The sequence below is a fragment of the Schistocerca serialis genome, chromosome 8 (genome assembly GCF_023864345.2).
Source record: "Schistocerca serialis cubense isolate TAMUIC-IGC-003099 chromosome 8, iqSchSeri2.2, whole genome shotgun sequence".
NCBI classification, from domain to species: Eukaryota; Metazoa; Arthropoda; class Insecta; order Orthoptera; family Acrididae; genus Schistocerca; species Schistocerca serialis.
The window spans coordinates 521,883,962-521,902,241 of NC_064645.1; the positions used below are offsets into that span (position 1 = coordinate 521,883,962).

The 18,280-nt window shown below is 42.6% G+C and overlaps 1 protein-coding gene across 1 annotated transcript in view; it reads right to left on the minus strand.

Annotated features, from left to right (window-relative positions):
* Positions 1 to 18,280, minus strand: part of LOC126416478 (thyrostimulin alpha-2 subunit) — a 344,465-nt gene that overhangs the window by 311,919 nt on the left and 14,266 nt on the right. The window lies entirely within an intron of this gene.

Below are 18,280 nucleotides of genomic sequence, written 5' to 3' on the forward strand. Positions count from 1 at the left end.
TACCTAAATAGGGCAATAAATGGCACAGGGTAAGGAGGATACGGAACCTTACAGTGCACGATGCCGGTATGTAAGGAACAGGATGGCATGCAGTTTTGTTCGAGTATTCTGTCTGTTCCAATGTTCCTAGCACTAAACAGAGGAAGAAATTTCTAAGAATGTATAATTGAAGCACAGTATTGTGTGGTAGTGAATCATGGACTGAAGTAAAACCGGAAAAGAAGAGAATCGAAGCATTTGAGAGGTGGTGGTACAAGGGGATGTTGAAAATTAGGCGGACAGATAACATAAAGGATGAGAATTTTCTCCGGAGAATCGGCGAAAAGTGGAACGTGTGGAAAATATAGGCAAGAAGAAGGAACGTGATGATGGAGCATATGCTGTAGTGGAAGACTTAGATTGCAATATATCCAACGAATAACTGAGGACGTATGAGATTCTAATCAAACCAGTCAAAACACTGATGACAGTAATAAAATCCTCACTTAGCTATCTAGAGTTTCTCTCCTGTGGGGTAGCTCAGTCAGAGCATTGCCCGATAACGTCAAGATTCCGGTTTCGACTGCCAGAAAATTTCAAACTACTCCGTATAAAGATTCATTCTGGACATTATATTTTCATTTGAAAAAAATAGAGTTACGTCGGCATTTTCGAGGTTAATATTTATGGCAAGAGGTTTTACTCGTATGTCATTTAGTGATGATATCCTTGTAGTGAAAATAGAGTTAAAATGTCTTAAATAGTTCCGTAAATCTGTATGTTAATATCTTACCCTGCGTAAATGCTGATTACAGCGTACAAAGGTTTTTACTTATTTTTGGACTTACAGAAGTTCTTTTATATTATTTATGAATCTCAGGAATTGGTCTTACAGAGGTTCTTTTCCCTTGTTGGCTTTGTAGCTATCAATTTATATCATTTGTGAATCTCAATAAGGGGTCTTCTTCTAGTACTTCCTATTTCGCTTATTTTCTATATTCCTCACTGTTATGGTGCGCAGGTTATAAATGGTTCAAATGGCTCTGAGCACTATGGGACTCAACATCTTAGGTCATAAGTCCCCTAGAACTTAGAACTACTTAAACCTAACTAACCTAAGGACATCACACACACCCATGCCCGAGGCAGGATTCGAACCTGCGACCGTAGCAGTCCCGCGGTTCCGGACTGCAGCGCCAGAGCCGCACGGCCACCGCGGCCGGCGCAGGTTATAAGCTTTTACGTAAACAACTAATGGATGTTGTCATCAGACCATCCGATACTAACCCATGAGGATAAAGAATTTTATCAGACAGACGAACAACAATTGAAACAGCTGTGGTCGCCTCCTAGGGCATCTAAAACCATGTGCACCGGCAATAAATGCTACACCACATTTTCTCTAACATTCAGTGATCGTAAGTAGCCTTGAACACTGATACGCTATTTCTGTGGGTTCCGTCGTGCAAACGAAGGGAATTTTTACTTTACGCAGACATCTATTTGCTTTATAAGGGTTCAATGAACTTCCTGTGAAATAGTGAAGCGCGATGCTCCAAGACGAGTCATCATACCTAATAGTAGGCATCCAGGTGGAATGTCGCACCAATGCGAATATACGGCTTCATATATTTACTGCCGCCTTACTGTCAATGATTCTTAAGCCCATTTTGAAACTTTCTCAATCACGTCCGTCGAGTCGTTTATCATCACTAAAGTCGTTCATATACATTCTGTTAACAAGGATTACTTATTCATTTATCAGTTCAAAGATCTAAAAAACTCCTCTAGGTTGGCCGAGAGTATTTTTGATTAGGAATCTCCTCGCCAGATTTCAATTTTCATTCTCATTTTCACCCCGTTGTGATGAAGTCTAATGGAAAACGTAGCTTTGAAATATTTATTCAAAACGGCTACCCTGACAGCTTCACAACGTTTTTTCATATCCTAGTTCCCTGCTCCATTCTTTCAAGTATCTCATCATTTCACGTTTTATGTGTCCACATTACATTGTTTAAAATGTTACCAGTTGCTTCTTTGCCGTTTACTTCCAAAAAATTTTATGCTCTAGAACATTTTCGAGAACTCCTTCATCAGTTCCATGTGAAAATTTAATCCAGTTTTTCCGTGAAAAGAGGTATCTGCGTTATTGCCAGTGTTTTTCTAATTTTCCGTTATTTGACTGTCCCTTCTACCTCTATCTCGTTTTATTTTACCGTTACTTCTTTCATCGTTAAAACACATTCTGCACTAAATGTGCTGTCTACACCAGCCACGGAGTTTTATTCGTCGGTAGAATGAACTACAACAGCTAAGCAGAGTGCGATCTCTGCACAGTAACATGTAGCTGTTATTATTTCACTTCCTCCATTGTTTATCAGACAGTTAAAAAAGTTTCTTAACCCCTCGTGGTCTCTCAGTCTTATTACTTCTGCCGGCCGGGGTGGACGAGCGGTTCTAGTCGCTAAAGTCTGGAACCGCGCGACCGCTACGGTCACATGTTCGAATCTTGTCTCGGGCATGGATGTGTGTGATGTCCTAAGTTAAGTAGTTCTAAGTTCTAGGGGACTGATGGCCTCAGAAGTTAAGTCCCATAGTGCTCAGAGCCATTTTCTTATTACTTCTCCAATGTTTCTTGAAGTTCTTTATATTTATTATTCGTCTCGGTACTTATTACTGGTTTCCTCCAAGTTAGGAAATCTGAACTTCGACTTCGGAAAATTTTAAGTGAAATTACCAGATACAAAAGGAAGTTAGTCTGAACTGGGAGAAAATCTGCAAGAACACCAGTCTTGAACTAAGGAACCAAGCTATGAAAGCATATGTGTAGCCCGTGACCCAATATGAAAGTAGAACTTGGAAATTACGAAAATAAGAGAAAAGATAGCTAGAAACCTGAGAGATTTGGTGCAACAGAAGGGTATTGAAGATCTGCTTCTTAGATAGTTACCAATCAAGAGAGAAGAATACAGAAAACCAGATGACTAGACCAGAACATTTGAAGACACGGAATCATCACTGAAAAGAAGGTAGGAGAAGTTATTGTATGAAGAGATTGCCTAGGACAACTAATGATTAGCAGCGGATAATGAGCAGTATATTATGTGTCAAAACGAAAAGGAAGGCAGACAGAGGAGTGTTACGGTGTACTGTTGCACACTAGCATCAGGAATAACACTAGAAAGATATTTTTGCATCATAGCGCTGCATTATCAATATGAAGCCAGATGTTAGGGGTCGAATGGCGTGGAGGGGGGGGGGGGAGGGGGAGGTGGTTGGTAAAGCTTATAATATTTTACGTCCTAAAAGACGAACATATTATTTCATTTTAAGGCTGGAACTTAATAATTTAGTGTTATGCTTGACTCCACAGGCCACATCTGATTTAGACTTTTAATACTTCGCTGTTGCCACAAGCGCGCGGTTTGCACTCCCTGCCTAGCAACCAGTTACTAGTGATAAAACAGAGTCTTAATAATTGCTTCATCATTCCGTAACACTCGATAACATCTTAATAACAGCTGGAATCGTCGTGCTATTTGGTATTTGAGGACATGATTTTTCTCTCTAATCGCTTAGGAAACGCTCCTTTTCGTGTGTCCCACATGTTATTTTTAATATTGTGCCCAGACAGACAGTGAAAAGAAAATGTCTCTGTTACTCGGCAGCTCGGCAGCAGATGTTCTGTCTCGTCTCTTCGGAATTGCAAATCGAGGTTCACTTTGTTCTTCCCACAATCTTACTTCAGCTCCCTTCTTCACCGTTCCTTTTCTGTCCCGACACTATTCCCCAGAGCACAATGCCATACGCCTTTTCATCGCCTGCAAGGCGGCGGGTTAATGAAGCGTAAAGCAACACGAGCGATCAAAAGACGAACGCGAGACGCGAAAGGTCTTTTCGTTTGCCTCGCTCCCGTATACTGTGTCCCCAAATCACGTTGCTTTCTCGCTGTTGAGACAAAATTCACTACAACGAAGCTACGTACTACCTGAGACACCGTGGACTTTGCAGAAAAGAGAGGAAATTCGATAAGACTATGGTCTGTTCCTGTCTTTTAATGTCACTCTTAAATGGTTCTTTGAAGGTGTGCACCTGATGAACAGAAAAACGCATTCATGAGCACACTATCGATTGAGGATAGCTTGAAAAATGGCGAAAGTATCCAGCAGGGACAGCATTAGCGCTGTTCTTAAAATTGGGTACAAGAAATATACGAAGGATTATTGCTACATAGGAAGAAAAGTAAAATTGGAAAGGTGAAGCACGGAGGACATAAAAAGCAGACTGTTTAAGCAAAGAGGGCGTTCTTCGTCAATGGGATTCCACTAGTATCAAACATCAGCCAGAATTCTAGGACTTTCTGAGACTGTACGTCGTGGAAGTGAATGACTGACTGCAGAAAATCGGTAAAGAAGAGAACTGAAGATACTGAAATGCGGTGCTACAGGAGGTTGGGAATTAGGTGGGCTGATAAGATAATAAATGAGGAGGTTCTCCTCAGAACTGGAAATAAGAGGAACACGGGTAGAAGTTTGCAATATATTCAACAAATAATGAATGCAGGTGACACTCTGAGATGGAGAGGTTGGCACAGGAAGGGAATTCGTGACTAGTTCCGCACCGCATTAAGCAAGACAGAACACAGATGGCACAAGAGAGAGAGAGAGAGACAGAGAGAGACAGAGAGAGAGAGAACGTGTTCCCCTTGAAGCAGCAGTTCAATGGGAATTGGTGGAGCAACGAAACTTCTATTTCCAACTAGGGTGAAGGGTTACAGTAGCTGAGAAAACTACTCGCTGTAATATCAGGATTCATCTGGCCTTTACAAATTTTAGAAAAGCATTTGACTTTATGGAGACCTGGGCAAACATAAAGGTCCTTGAAACTGACAGGATAACTCTTGTAAACACCGCAGACAGCTTGGGTGCCGATAACCTATGGGGACCTGTCAGCACAGGGTTACGTCCTTTTCAAATGCCTGGGTGATATGGCAGCTGATAACAGCGGTTACTTCGGATACTAGCAAGTGGTCAGAAAGTAATGCATAAGACGTTGGCAAACATTATACAACTGTTGGTGACTATTTTCTCAGTAAAACTGACCTATTCTTTCATATGCAGCAACCTTAACATTAAAAAGCCTTAAGCAGTTACAGTTAAATCTGTATAAATGTAGCCGGCCAGAGTGGCCGAGCGGTTCTAGGCGCGTCGTCGAAAAGTTGGTGTACTGTGTCCCGCTTCAAGCCAGTTCTAGATCATAATTGCTCAAATTTTTCCCTGTTATCCTCCAACATAACTACGAATATGTACCATACCCAACAGTTTCACGTTATATCTAACTGCTTTTCCCTTCGACACAACCACGACGATTGTTTTGAAAAGGACACGGCCAAATTCCTTTCTCATCGTTCCCCAATCCAGCTTGGGCTTCGTCTCTCATGACCTCGCACTCAATGGACCATTAAACCCTAATCTTACTCCCTTCCAAAATACTTTCTATAAACAGGGCTACATAGATGAAATCATCAGCCGAGTAATGGCGTTGTGCTGTCGCAACGTTTCGACGAGTTTCCTACGCCTGAAGTATAGCAGATATCCCCGTTCTTAAACAGGGATGAAGCAAATATGCTCCCTGAATTATTGCCACGCTCACACTAAATTTTGACATGACAGAATTCAGTAATATAAGCACGCCGGCTGACGTTTTTAACAGCATTTTATCTGCGTATCACGAAAACAGCTGAACGTAGTAGACACACCAATGAGCCAAAACATTATGACCACCTGTGTAATAGCGTGTTGTCCCACTTTTCGAATACAATACGACAGAGATTCTGCTTGACATGCATTCTACATGTCCTTGACAGGATTCCGATTGCTGTATTCGGGAAGACCCGTCAGAGAAATGCATATAGTTATAAGTCTATATCGCTGACGTCACTCTGTTCTAGAATTTTAAGATACCTTTCACGCTAGCGTATTATGAGGCTTTCGGAGAATAAAACTCTGTTCTATAGGAGTTCGCAAAAAAAGATCTCTTGTAATTAAAATAGTTTTGTTCGTCCACGAAATCTGAACAGCAGAAAACAGCAGCACCACGTTGAAGCAATGTTCCTTGACTTCTGTGTAGCATTTGCTACAATTACACACTGTCGCCTAATATACAAAATAGAAAATAAAAACAAAATAAAGTACAAACATCCAGCATGCAGGAGCAGCTTGGGTCAGCAACTTCTGTCAATCAGTGGAGCGAAAAACCAGTCCAAGTTGCAAATTATTACCTTTTTATTCATTCGATGACTAGTTTCGGGCCGAGACCCATTTTCAAATCATCATAACAAAGTCGAAAATGGCTTTACCGAAGATGTTAAAACTGTGCACAACATGAATCCAAAGACTTTAGAGTTTAGACCTTATCTAGTGCACATTTAACGCTATGGGAGAAAGAGAGTGAATGAGGGACGAGGTGGAGGAGTAGAGTGGATGAGGATGGGAGAGTGAGAGACACACATAGAGAGGATAAGGAGTATAATGCAGAAAACAGGTCAAAATGCAACACACCGTAACGCAATCTTCACACCTAACTGTAGAAAGCAAATATTACACGAGGAGAACTATGACTTCGGGTGGAGCGAGCACAAATATTGAAACTGTTTTTAGAAAGAGACAATTCAGAAATCTAGTAAACACTGGAGGCAGAACTGACAGCCTGCTGTTCTGCGTGTAAACAATGTGACTGGGTAATTCAAGCAGACATTGAAGAATAAACAACGAGGGAAGCCTTGTTTACACAAAGCGAGGCATGTATCAGCAAGTAACTTCATTGAGATGATGGTCATACGTGAGGGAGATATAGAAGAGAGATAAAGACGGCTTTTATTTAACTGAAGCAAATCTTCTTTTTTATTGTGATTGTCTTATACGTGATATTTTCTTGGAAAACAAGTACAATACGACGAGGTAAATAATCAGAAATCCACTACACTAACATCATACATGGAAAACCACTTCAACGTGTGCCTACAGTAAAATCAGAAAATCAATTTCCTTAAGGACAGACGTGACATAAACTTGCACATTGTGTATACCTCTGATTTCTTTAAGATGTGGGAAGACTTGAAAATAGTGCACTCCTTTCAACAGATTGAATGTATTGTAATTGTAAAAGATGTTTTTATGTCTGTCTCTATTCTGTAGCTCGCATCTTTATATGAATGAGTTTAGTATTACCACCATCTAAAAGAAGTTGGGGTTCGTCTTTATTTCGTATTTTTTTTCTCTTTGTTGTTCGTAATGTCATCAGTGTACCGTTGCGATGCTGACAGCGCCGCAGTCGTGTAGTTCTATCTCTTGCTGTACCAGTCTCCCTTTTGTTAGCGCCTTATATCGTTTTATTATGGAGTTAAAATGTGATAGATGGATGCTATCTGTGTTTGTTGTGTACAAATGCAAGGAAATTTGGCTGCTGTCTGGGAACATTATACGATTTAGGCTATTACGGCCGGTGGTTATTTAGAAGTTCTAGTTTAAAAGGTTGTGGTCGATATATAGAACTATTTATGCATGTTACGTCCACATCTGAGACAAGCATGTTCGGAGATACATCGGCAACTTCTATGGTCGATAATAAGGACTTTTCACCGACGTTTCGCCGCCATGAACGGGAGACATCTTAGATCGGCAGTTGCCGATTTATCACCACAGATGTCTCGTGCAAAACGTGCGAAACGTCGGCGAATGGTTCTATATATCGACCACATTCTAGATGGAGTAAATACCGGTCGTGATAGCCTACACTGTATTGTGATGCGGAAAGTGCAGTTGACATTCAGGCTGCTGAACTAGCCTACAGTGAGGACTGTGGCACCTCTGGTGACTCTGAAATCCTCAGGAAAACCTTATGTTTTTATGTCTTCCGATACGCGTGACCGTTCGGTTCGTGCTCACCTGAGGAGAATTGGGGACACAGGTGGGATCGCTTATCTTTGGCCGGAAGGCGAATGGGGGTGCTGAACAGTATGCTGCCCCATTACGCTTCAGCAGCAAAACGAAGTGCTGCAGAACTCACGACTTTTGGGGCTGAGCCGGTCTTCTTTTAAAGTCCACATAAGCGAGAATAGTGCATATGCCGGTCATTTGTAGCTTCAACTTTACGCGAGTAATTGAGCCAAATCACGGAAAAAGCAGGTAGACTTGAAAGGAAGGCCACTGTACACTTACGCGTGCTTTCAGAGAAGCAGAGGAGCGTTTCGTCCAAGATGTGTAATCCTTAACTGAAAGCACTAAATAAAGCTGCCTCCAAATCACGGCTTACCGGGTGAGGTGGCACAAGGTTAGCACACTGGACTTGCATTCGGAAAGACAACGGTTCAAGATTTATGTTTTCCATGATTTCCCCAAAACGCTTCAGGCAAATGCCGGGATGACTCCTTTGGAAGGGCACTGCTGACTTCCATACGCCGGCCGGTGTCGCCGAGCGGTTCTAGGCGCTTCAGTCTGGAACCGCGTGACCGCTACGGTCGCAGGTTCGAATCCTGCCTTGGGCATGGATGTGTGTGATGTCCTTAGGTTAGTTAGGTTTAAGTAGTTCTAAGTTCTAGGGGACTGATGACCTCAGAAGTTAAGTCCCATAGTGCTCAGAGCCATTTGAACCATTTTTGAACTTCCATACCCACCCTTCCCTAATCCGATGGGTCCGATGACCTCGCTGTTTGGTCGCGTCCCTCCAAGCCAATCAAATCGCGGCTCATATCAGCACGAAGCTTTCGAACGTCACAGACAGGGATATCGTCAGAAATACCCCAGAAAAGTGTAATATGACAGGCTCTTGCTCCGCATTTACATAAATTATCTGACGGATGGAGTGAACATCAATCGCTGAGTAACTGTAGGAGAATATTGGATGACTTGCTGTGATGTATGGCAGGTTGCTCTAAATAAGGAAAAAATAAATTTATGCTGATGAGTAGGAAAAACAATCCTGCAATGTTGAAATTTCAGCGGTGTGCTGCGTGACGCAATCGCATCGATCAACTACAGGTATTAGGAGGAAAATGAAAATGAGCGCTTAAGGTCGATTATAGGGGAGGCGAATGGTTGACTTCCGTTAATTGGAAGAATTCTAGGAAAATGTAGCTCATCCACGAAGGAGACCGCATACACAACACTAGTGCGACCCATTCTTGAGTACTGCTCGAGTGTCTGTGATCCCTATAAGGTCGGACTAAAGGAAGACATCGGAGCAGTTCAGAGACGCGCTGATAGATTTGTTAGCAGTAGAGTCGATCAATACGATAGAATTACGAACATGATTCGTGAAAACTGGTGCAAATTCCTAGAGCGAAGAGGATGTTCTTTTTGTTGGACACTACTGAGAAAAAGTAAAGAACCGGCATTTGAAGCTGATTGGAGAACAACTCTAGTGCCACCAACGTATTTTTTGTTAAAGGACCTCGAATATAAGAGAAATTAGAGCTAGTACGAAGACATATCGACGTTCGTTTTTAGTTTGCTGCATTTGCTATTGGAAAAGGGAAAGGAAATGACCAGTAGTCGTACAATGCACCCTTAGTCACGCAGCGTACAGTGGATTTCAGAGTATGTATCTGGGAGTAAATGAAGGTGTGCAGTTATAAAACGGTTTAGACGTAGAAATATCATTGCGACACGTAATTTGACGTTCCACAATCTTGCTATGGGTGTTAAGTGTAAGATACGCAATAACTGCCTACGTCCAGTAGCTCGTATGTGTTTTACAAAAGAACAAAACAGACAATTTATAAACTGAAATAGCATTGTGGCACTTAATTTGTGCGTCCACGTTGAAGGAGTTCAGAGGCTCGCTGGTATATTTGTTACCAGTAGGTACGACCAACAGACGAATATTACGGAAATACTCCGTGAGGCCGCGCGGGATTAGCCCTGCGGTCTCAGGCGGTGCAGTCATGGACTGTGCGGCTGCTCCCGGCGAAGGTTCGAGTCATCCCTCGGGCATGGGTGTGTGTGTTTGTCCTTAGGATAATTTAGGTTAAGTAGTGTGTAAGCTTAGGGACTGATGACCTTAGCAGTTAAGTCCCGTAAGATTTCTCACACATTTGAACATTTTTTACTCCGTGAGCGGAAATTCTTGGAGGTAAGAGTTCAGCTTCAAATGCCGGTGCTTAAGATTTTCTCAGTAGCGTTCCACAAAAAGAACATCGTCTCCGCTTCAGGGATTCGTACAAGTTTTCTCAAAGCATCTTCGTAATTCTAGCGTGTTGATAGACTCCACCGCTAACAAATCTAGCAGCCCGCCTCTGTACTGCTCCGATGTCTTCCTTTAATCCGACCTTTTAGGGATCCCAGACACTCGAGCAGTACTCAAGAATTGGTCGCACTAGTGTTCTGTACGCGGTCTCCTTCATGGATGAGCCACATTTTCCTAGAATTATTCCAGTTAAGGGAAGTTATTTTCTCGGAATATTATTGAGAAAATTTAGACAACCGGCAATTACTGAAGACTGCTGAACGATTATACTGCCATCAACGTACATCTCGAGAAAGGAATGCGAAGGCAGGATTAGTGCAATCAGATTCGTACGGAAGCATATACGAGGAGCGTTCAATAAATAATGCAATACTTTTTTTTGCCTCGAAGCAGAGTGGTTTTATTCAGGATTCCCGTAACACCATATTATTCTCGACACTTCTGGCTACAAAATCCTATTTTACAACATAATCTCCGTTCAGTTCGACCACCTTACGCCACATTAGTGAGAGGGCCTGTATGCCCCCATGGTACCACTGCACTCGTCTACGTCGAAGCCTACGTCTTACTGCATCAGTAACCTGCCCACATTCACTCACTGCTGCACGTGGCACGCATTCTTCATTGGGTGAAGCAGACGGTCCTTCGTTGCTCTTTGTGGTCTTCTGTTAGGCGGAGAGGGACCCAGCAGGTACGCGCCTTTGAGTAGCCCAGGTGGTGGACGAGTGTGTCAGCACTACCTACGGAGACGTCTAGTTGAGCAGCGAGGTGTTTGACTGTGATACTTCCATCAACTCGAATGAGAGTGTCCACACGTTCCAACACTGCACAGCTGTGTGCGGCCGGCCAGCACGCTCGAGATCGGACAGGTTTGCATGACCTTGCTGCGATGAAGGCAGACGCCTCCCCTCCAACGACTGACCGTGCTTTTGTTCACTATCAGGTCCCCGTATACACTCTGCAAGTGCCTATGAATATTTGCGACGCTCTGGTTTTCCGCCAAAGGAAATTCAAATGTCAGCTCTCTGCTTGGAGCGCACCACTGTCACAGATGGTACTTTGAAGGCTACGTATAGCGACGCCACCTATCGGAACTTCATAACATTACAGTGGCATAAGCGAGAATATTCCTCGATGTCCCACAACAAATTCTGCATTTTTACAACCACAAATGGCCGAGAAAAAAGTGTTGCATTATTTTCTGAACGCCCCTCGTAGACCTTGTTTTTCCCTGGCTTCTAATGCGGCTCGAACAGGAAAGGGAATGATTAACACTGCAAGGCCCCTTTCGCCATGCGTGGTATTGTGATTTAGGGAGTCTGTATGTAGATTTAAATGTAAAAATAGTTTCTGAAGCAATTTTTAGGGCGATCATTATTCGCAATAGATTACTACGAATTGTTATTGTTGTGGTCTTCAGTCCTGAGACTGGTTTGTTGCAGCTCTCCGTGCTACTCTATCCTGTGCAAGCTTCTTCATCTCCCAGTACCTACTGCAACCCACATAATTCTGAATCTGCTTAGTGTATTCATCTCTTGGTCTCCTTCTACGATTTTTACCCTCCACGTTGCCCTCCAATACTAAATTGGTGATCCCTTGATGCCTCAGAACACGTCCTACCAACCGATCCCTTCTTCTAGTCAATTTGAGCCACAAATTTCTCTTCTCCCCAATTCTATTCAATACCTCTTCATTAGTTATGTGATCTACCCATCTAATCTTCAGCATTCTTCTGTAGCACCACATTTCGAAAGCTTCTATTCTCTTCTTGTCCAAACTATTTATCGTCCATGTTTCACTTCCATACATGGCTACACTCCATACCAATACTTTCAGAAACGACTTCCTGACACTTAAATCTATACTCGATGTTGACAAATTTCTCTTCTTCAGAAACGCTTTCCTTGCCATTGCCATTGCCAGTCTCCAATTCGACCATCATCAGTTATTTTGCTCCCCAAATAGCAAAACTCCTTTACTACTTTAAGTGTCTCATTTTCTAATCTAATTCCTTCAGCATCATCCGATTTAATTCGACTACATTCCATTATCCTTGTTTTGCTTTTGTTGATGTTCACCTTATATCCTCCTTTCAAGACACTGTCCATTCCGTTCAACTGCTCTTCCAAGTTTTTATTTCTTCTCTATGTATTTTAATACCTACTCTGAATTTTTCCTTTGTTTCCTATACTGCTTGCTCAATATACAGATTGAATAACATTGGGGAGAGGCTACAGCCCTGTATCACTCCCTTCCCAACCACTGCTTCCCTTTCATGTCCCTTGACTCTTATAACTGCCATCTGGTTTCTGTACAAATTGTTAATAGCCTTTCGCTCCCTGTATTTTACTCTTGCCACCTTCAGAATTTGAAAGAGAGTATTCCAGTCAACATTGTCAAAAGCTGTATCTAAGTCTACAAATGCTAGAAACGTAGGTTTGCCTTTCCTTAATCTAATTTCTAAGATAAGTCGCAGCGTCAGTATTGCCTTACGTGTTCCAATATTTCTACGGAATCCAAACTGATCTTCCCCGAGGTCGGCTTCTACCAGTTTTTCCATTCGTCTGTAAAGAATTCGCGTTAGTATTTTGCAGCTGTGACTTATTAAATTGATAGTTCGGTAATTTTCACACCTGTCAACACCTGCTTATCTGATGGATAACGTTGGGGTCTCCGTGGCGCTGAGTGGGTAATGCTAATGCATGTAGGAAATTCTCGATACCGGAATATTGTAGGAAGACTCACAAACGTTCGACACTTGAGACACGGACTGTCAATAAACCTCCATCATGAATAAATGTAACATGTGCCCATAAACCGACAGACAGTGAACTACAGAGATTGCTAAGATATGAAACTACTTTTGGGGTATTTTAGACAGAAGACTTCGATTCATAGGTTGAATCACACGAAAATGCGACGTAGATTACAAAACACTCATCCGACCAATTCTAGACTATCTTTCCTCTTCTGGTGCCATTACTACGTAACATTAACACCGGAGACAGAGATGATCCAAAGCCCAACCCATCACTGGTGTTAAGGAGATGCTCATCTGACAGTTTATCTAAATGAGGTGGACCGACTCAGTTTACAGGCATAAATGATACATGGTTTGTGTTAACGTTAATGAAGACATAAAATTTTAGTGCTACTCGTACCATTACATGTAAAAGAACTAGTATTTTCTTTTCCTGTTTTTTTTCTTTCACAGGTTACCGACTTTTCAATAGAAATTCTTCCTTGGAACACAAGGCATTGGAGTTGTCCAGGAGAAAGGATTTTATGTTAGAAGTTAGACTTGCTTTGCTACCTGTATTAGGCACACGTTCAAAAATTGTTGTATATTGAATTTCTTTTTAAGTCACATACAGCCTTAATAATCGGTGATAAAGGTCATTTATTTCCTCTAATGTTTTGGGTAGTGATATCATTATTTTTCTCAAATTGTAGTGCATTATTTATGACGAGTTTCCACAACGAATTTTTCTCTCTGGAGCGGAGTGTGACTGTTATGAAACTTTCTGACGGATTAAAACTGTGTGCCGGACCGATACACGATCTCAGGATCTTTGCCTTTTGCGGACAAGTGCTCTACCGGCTGAATTACCCAAGTGCGACTCGCGATCCATCCTCGCAGCTTTACTTCCGCCGGTACGTCAGACTCCCTCTCCTTCGAATCTTGCAGGACAAGCACTCTGGAAGAAAAGATATATCGGAGGCATAGCTTAGCCACAGGCTGCAGTATATATGTATTGTAATGGTGAACTTGTAACGCCTGACTCCTTGGAGTGGTGTCCATATGAAGACTACGGGTTAACACGACATACAGGGGTATTGGTTTATTAAGGTCCGAGCGGTCGTGAAATGGTAACCACAGTGATAATCCGATGAAGCTACGCACAGATGTGTTGGGCAGTGTCTCTAATATGCCCGTCGATAGCGTCATGTCACTCTTCAGTTCCTTTCAGTGAGAACGTAAAGATGCCTAGAAATTTTACCCGTGCCTTCTGACAGATATCGCCTGGTTTCATCCAGGTCACATAACGTAACTCCCATGCATTTCCTCCTTCGCGACAATTCTCGGTCGCACACTGCAGGGGGAATGAAGACGTTTCTGCAGCGTTTTTGATGGGAAGACTTTGACCACCCACCGTATACCCCGAACATGGCTCCCTCTTATTTTCAAGTCTGCTCGTATGAACCATTGGCTATGAAGACAACATTCTGGCACATATAAAGAGTTGCAGACCATCCTACCCGTGTAAAGAATTGGCGGAAAGCACAGGTTGCCTTCTATGACTTGGGTGTTCGAAATATGGTATAGCACTAAAACAAATATGGAAGTTGGTGTGGCGATTATGTAGGGTAGTGGCTGGAAGGAGTAATTAACTGTTTCAAATAAAGGATTTTGATGTTCAGTGCGGTTTTGCATCTCGCGGCCGATAGGACCTATATAAACGAATAGCCCTCACATTAGTCTAACTTCGCTTTTGTGCGGTCAGTACATCCTTCCTAGGTGACGCGTTATCCCAGAAAATTATTCCATAGTACATTAATGAGTGGAAATATGTAAAATATATCAGGACTAGCAATTCTACGATAAGCAAAAATAAATGATCTTAATTATTTGACAACTTCAGTAATACCCTTAGTCCATTTCAAGTTTTCAGCAAAAATTACACTACTTACTTACTCCTGTCCATGTATTATATAAACGGGATATATCCCTACTTATTGAATAGAATTGAATACAGCGTGTTTTCTGAAAATTTAGGGTTACCAAATTTTCAGGTGAACACTTAACAATTGTTCGTAAAACACCTTAACAATATCATATGTTGGTTTCTCTTTAATGGGATTTAATATAACACCAGTATAGTCTGCAAAAAGCACAAATTTCGATTACTGACTTAAGTGGAAAGTCTTTCACATAAGTAAGGAACAGGACTGAGTGACTCCTTTCGTGATTTCTCCCCAGTCACTAAAATATTCTACCTTTCCAAACTTGTCTGGACTGTAAGGTACACATGTGCTGTGGGGCGGTCTTTAAGTTTGGAAATGAAGCACACACTTCCTACGCTGTGACCGCAGGATAGAAACTTTTATTGTTCCAGCAATAAGTTTCTATACCGCGATAGCGGCTTACGAAGAGTGTGCTTCATTGCTAATTGCCGGAATTATTCAGCATAACCATTTTCGTTCTGTTTGTTAAGATGTTTCAGATCAGTCGTGTGTAAATCCATCAATTCCATAAAACTTGAGATTTTTTTCTGATAGTGTAACCTGATCTATAGCATAAGCTGCGTTGGAACGCTCACAACAAATACCGTTATTTTATTATTTCAGGCTTGAATATTTGGTGGACGAGGATGAAAATAGCATTCTAAGTTGAGCGACCCTTCTGGAATCCAAACTGTGATACGCTAAGTAAATTGTTTCTACTTACGTGTGGGACTACTATTTATATTATTTTTTCGAATACTTTGGAAAAAATGTCAGTAGGGAAATTCGACGATAATTACTAAACCCTTTCTTGTCCAGCCGCGTAGTCTCGGGCGCCTTGTCACGGTGCGTGCGGCTCCCCCAGTCGGAGGTTCGAGTCCTCCCTCGGGCATGTGTGCGTGTGAGTGTGAGTGTGAGTGTGTGTGTGTGTGTGTGTGTGTGTGTGTGTGTGTGTGTTGTCCATAGCGTAAGTTAGGTTAAGTTAGATTACGTGGTATGTAGGCTTAGGGATAGATGAGCTCTGCAGTTTGGTCCCATAAGACCTTACCACCAATTTCCAATTTTCCTTTCTCGCCACCTTCGTTATAAAGAAGCTTAAAATTTGCATTATTTTAATCTGTCTGGAATAATATCCTGTGCCACTTGTCTGTTACGTATGTTACTATGGACGTTAATTATTAAGTTGAAACAACTTTTCCGAATTATATTTCAAATGCCATTAACACCACATGCTCTTTCGCTTTCTAGAACTTTCATAACTCTATTAATTTTAGTGAAGAATGTCGGTGCTACTTCTTTGTGGAACGAGCTTTTTAATTCGACGTATATTCTCTTGCTTCTTCAACTGAACCCTTTAATCCTGATTTTGCTGCCATATTTAGAAAATGAACTTGTAGCTTGTGAATTATCACTCAAAACATTGTCATTTAGTTCAATTTTTTTTGTATCTTGTTGACTGACAGGCTGTCCTATTCCCCAGCAAACCAAAAGACGAACAAGGTAGTTGCTGAAACACTCATCCGACCGATGCTTCATACTGCTCCTCAGTCATCGATCCTTACTAGATAACATTAACAGAGGGGATAGAGAATATCCAAAGAAGAGCGACTCATTTTGTCATGGGTTCGTTTTGTAAACGCTAAAGCATTATGGAAATGGTCATCCAACATCAGTGGCAAACGCTGCTAGAGGCGTTATGCAAGTACCCCCAAAAAATGTTTTGCGCCACCCGGTTCCCAGAACTCCTGAAGATAGACGTTGACTGTGAATATTGTATCACAGACACGGTCCATTTGACTGTTCAGGGATGTCACTAAACCCACCCAAAGATGTTGACAATCATGCATGAACAGCGCCTATTAGACGTAGGTGGCCCGACAGCCGATCAGTTCCGGTCATTCCACCATGAAGGAGGTACACGCCTCGTGTTGTCTGTAGTTCAACCATGCCTAGACGGTCAATACTGCGTCTGCATTGTTACTTTGTGCCAGGAAGGGCTCTCAATAAGGGAAGTGTCCGGGCGTGTCAGAGTGAACCAAAGCGATGTTGTTCGGATATGGAGGAGATGCAGAGAGACAGGATGACATGCCTCGCTCAGGCCGCCCGAGGGCTACTACTGCAGTGGATGACTGCTACCCATGGTTTATAGCTCGGCGGAACCCTGACAGCAACGCCATCAAGTTGAATAATGCTTTTCGTGCAGCCACAGGACGTCGTGTTACGACTGAAACTGTACGCAATAGGCTACATGATGCGCAACTTCACTCCCGACGTCCATGGCGAAGTTCGTCTTTGCAACCATGACACCATGCAGCGCGATACAGAATGGCCCAACAATATGCCAAATCGATCGCTCAGGATTGGCATCACGTTCTCTTCACCGATGAGTGTCGCATAGGCCTTTAACCACACAATCGTCGGAGTCGTGTTTGGAGGCAACCCGGTCAGGCTGAACGTCTTAGACACACCGCCCAGCGAGTGCAGCAAGCTGGAGGTTCCCTGCTGTTTTGGGGTGGTATTGTGTGGGGCCGACGTACTCCGCTGATGGTCATGGAAGGCACGATAACGGCTGTACGATACGTGAATGCCATCCTCCTACCGATAGTGCAACCATATCGGCAGCATATTGGCGAGGCATTCGTCTTCCTGGACGACAGTTCGCATCTCCATCTTGCACATCTTTTGGAAGACTTCCTTCAGGGTACGGACATCGCTCGACTAGAGTGGCCAGCATGTTCTCCAGACATGAACCCTATCGAACATGCCTCGGACAGATTGGAAAGGGCTGTTTATGGACGACGTGACCCACCAACCACTCTGACGGATCTAAGCCGAATCGCCGTTGAGGAGTGGGACAATCAGCAGTGCCTTGATGAACTTGTGGATACTATGCCACGACGAATACAGGCATACGTGCTGGAGGACGTGTTACTGGGTATTAGAGGTGTGCACAGCAATCTGGACCACCACCTCTGTAGTCTAAAGGTGGTACAACATCCAACGTGTGGTTTTCATGAGAAATTAAAAGGGTAGAAATGATGTTTATGTTGATCTCTATTCCAATTTTCTTTACAGTTCCGGAACCCTCGGAACCGAGGTGATGCAAAACGTTTTTTGATGTGTGAACAATTAAAACTCTGGAAGCGTAAGATTTAATCGTTCTACACGCACATCAGCTGAAAATGAAACTGTAATGAGCGGTAATACTAGTGGTCTTCGCCACCACACACTGTAAGGTAACGTCTAGAGTATAGTGTGATAAACATATATGAGGACTCGCAAAAAAGTATAACGCCCAGAAGACATGGTCGGACGTCAGTGTAACTTCGTA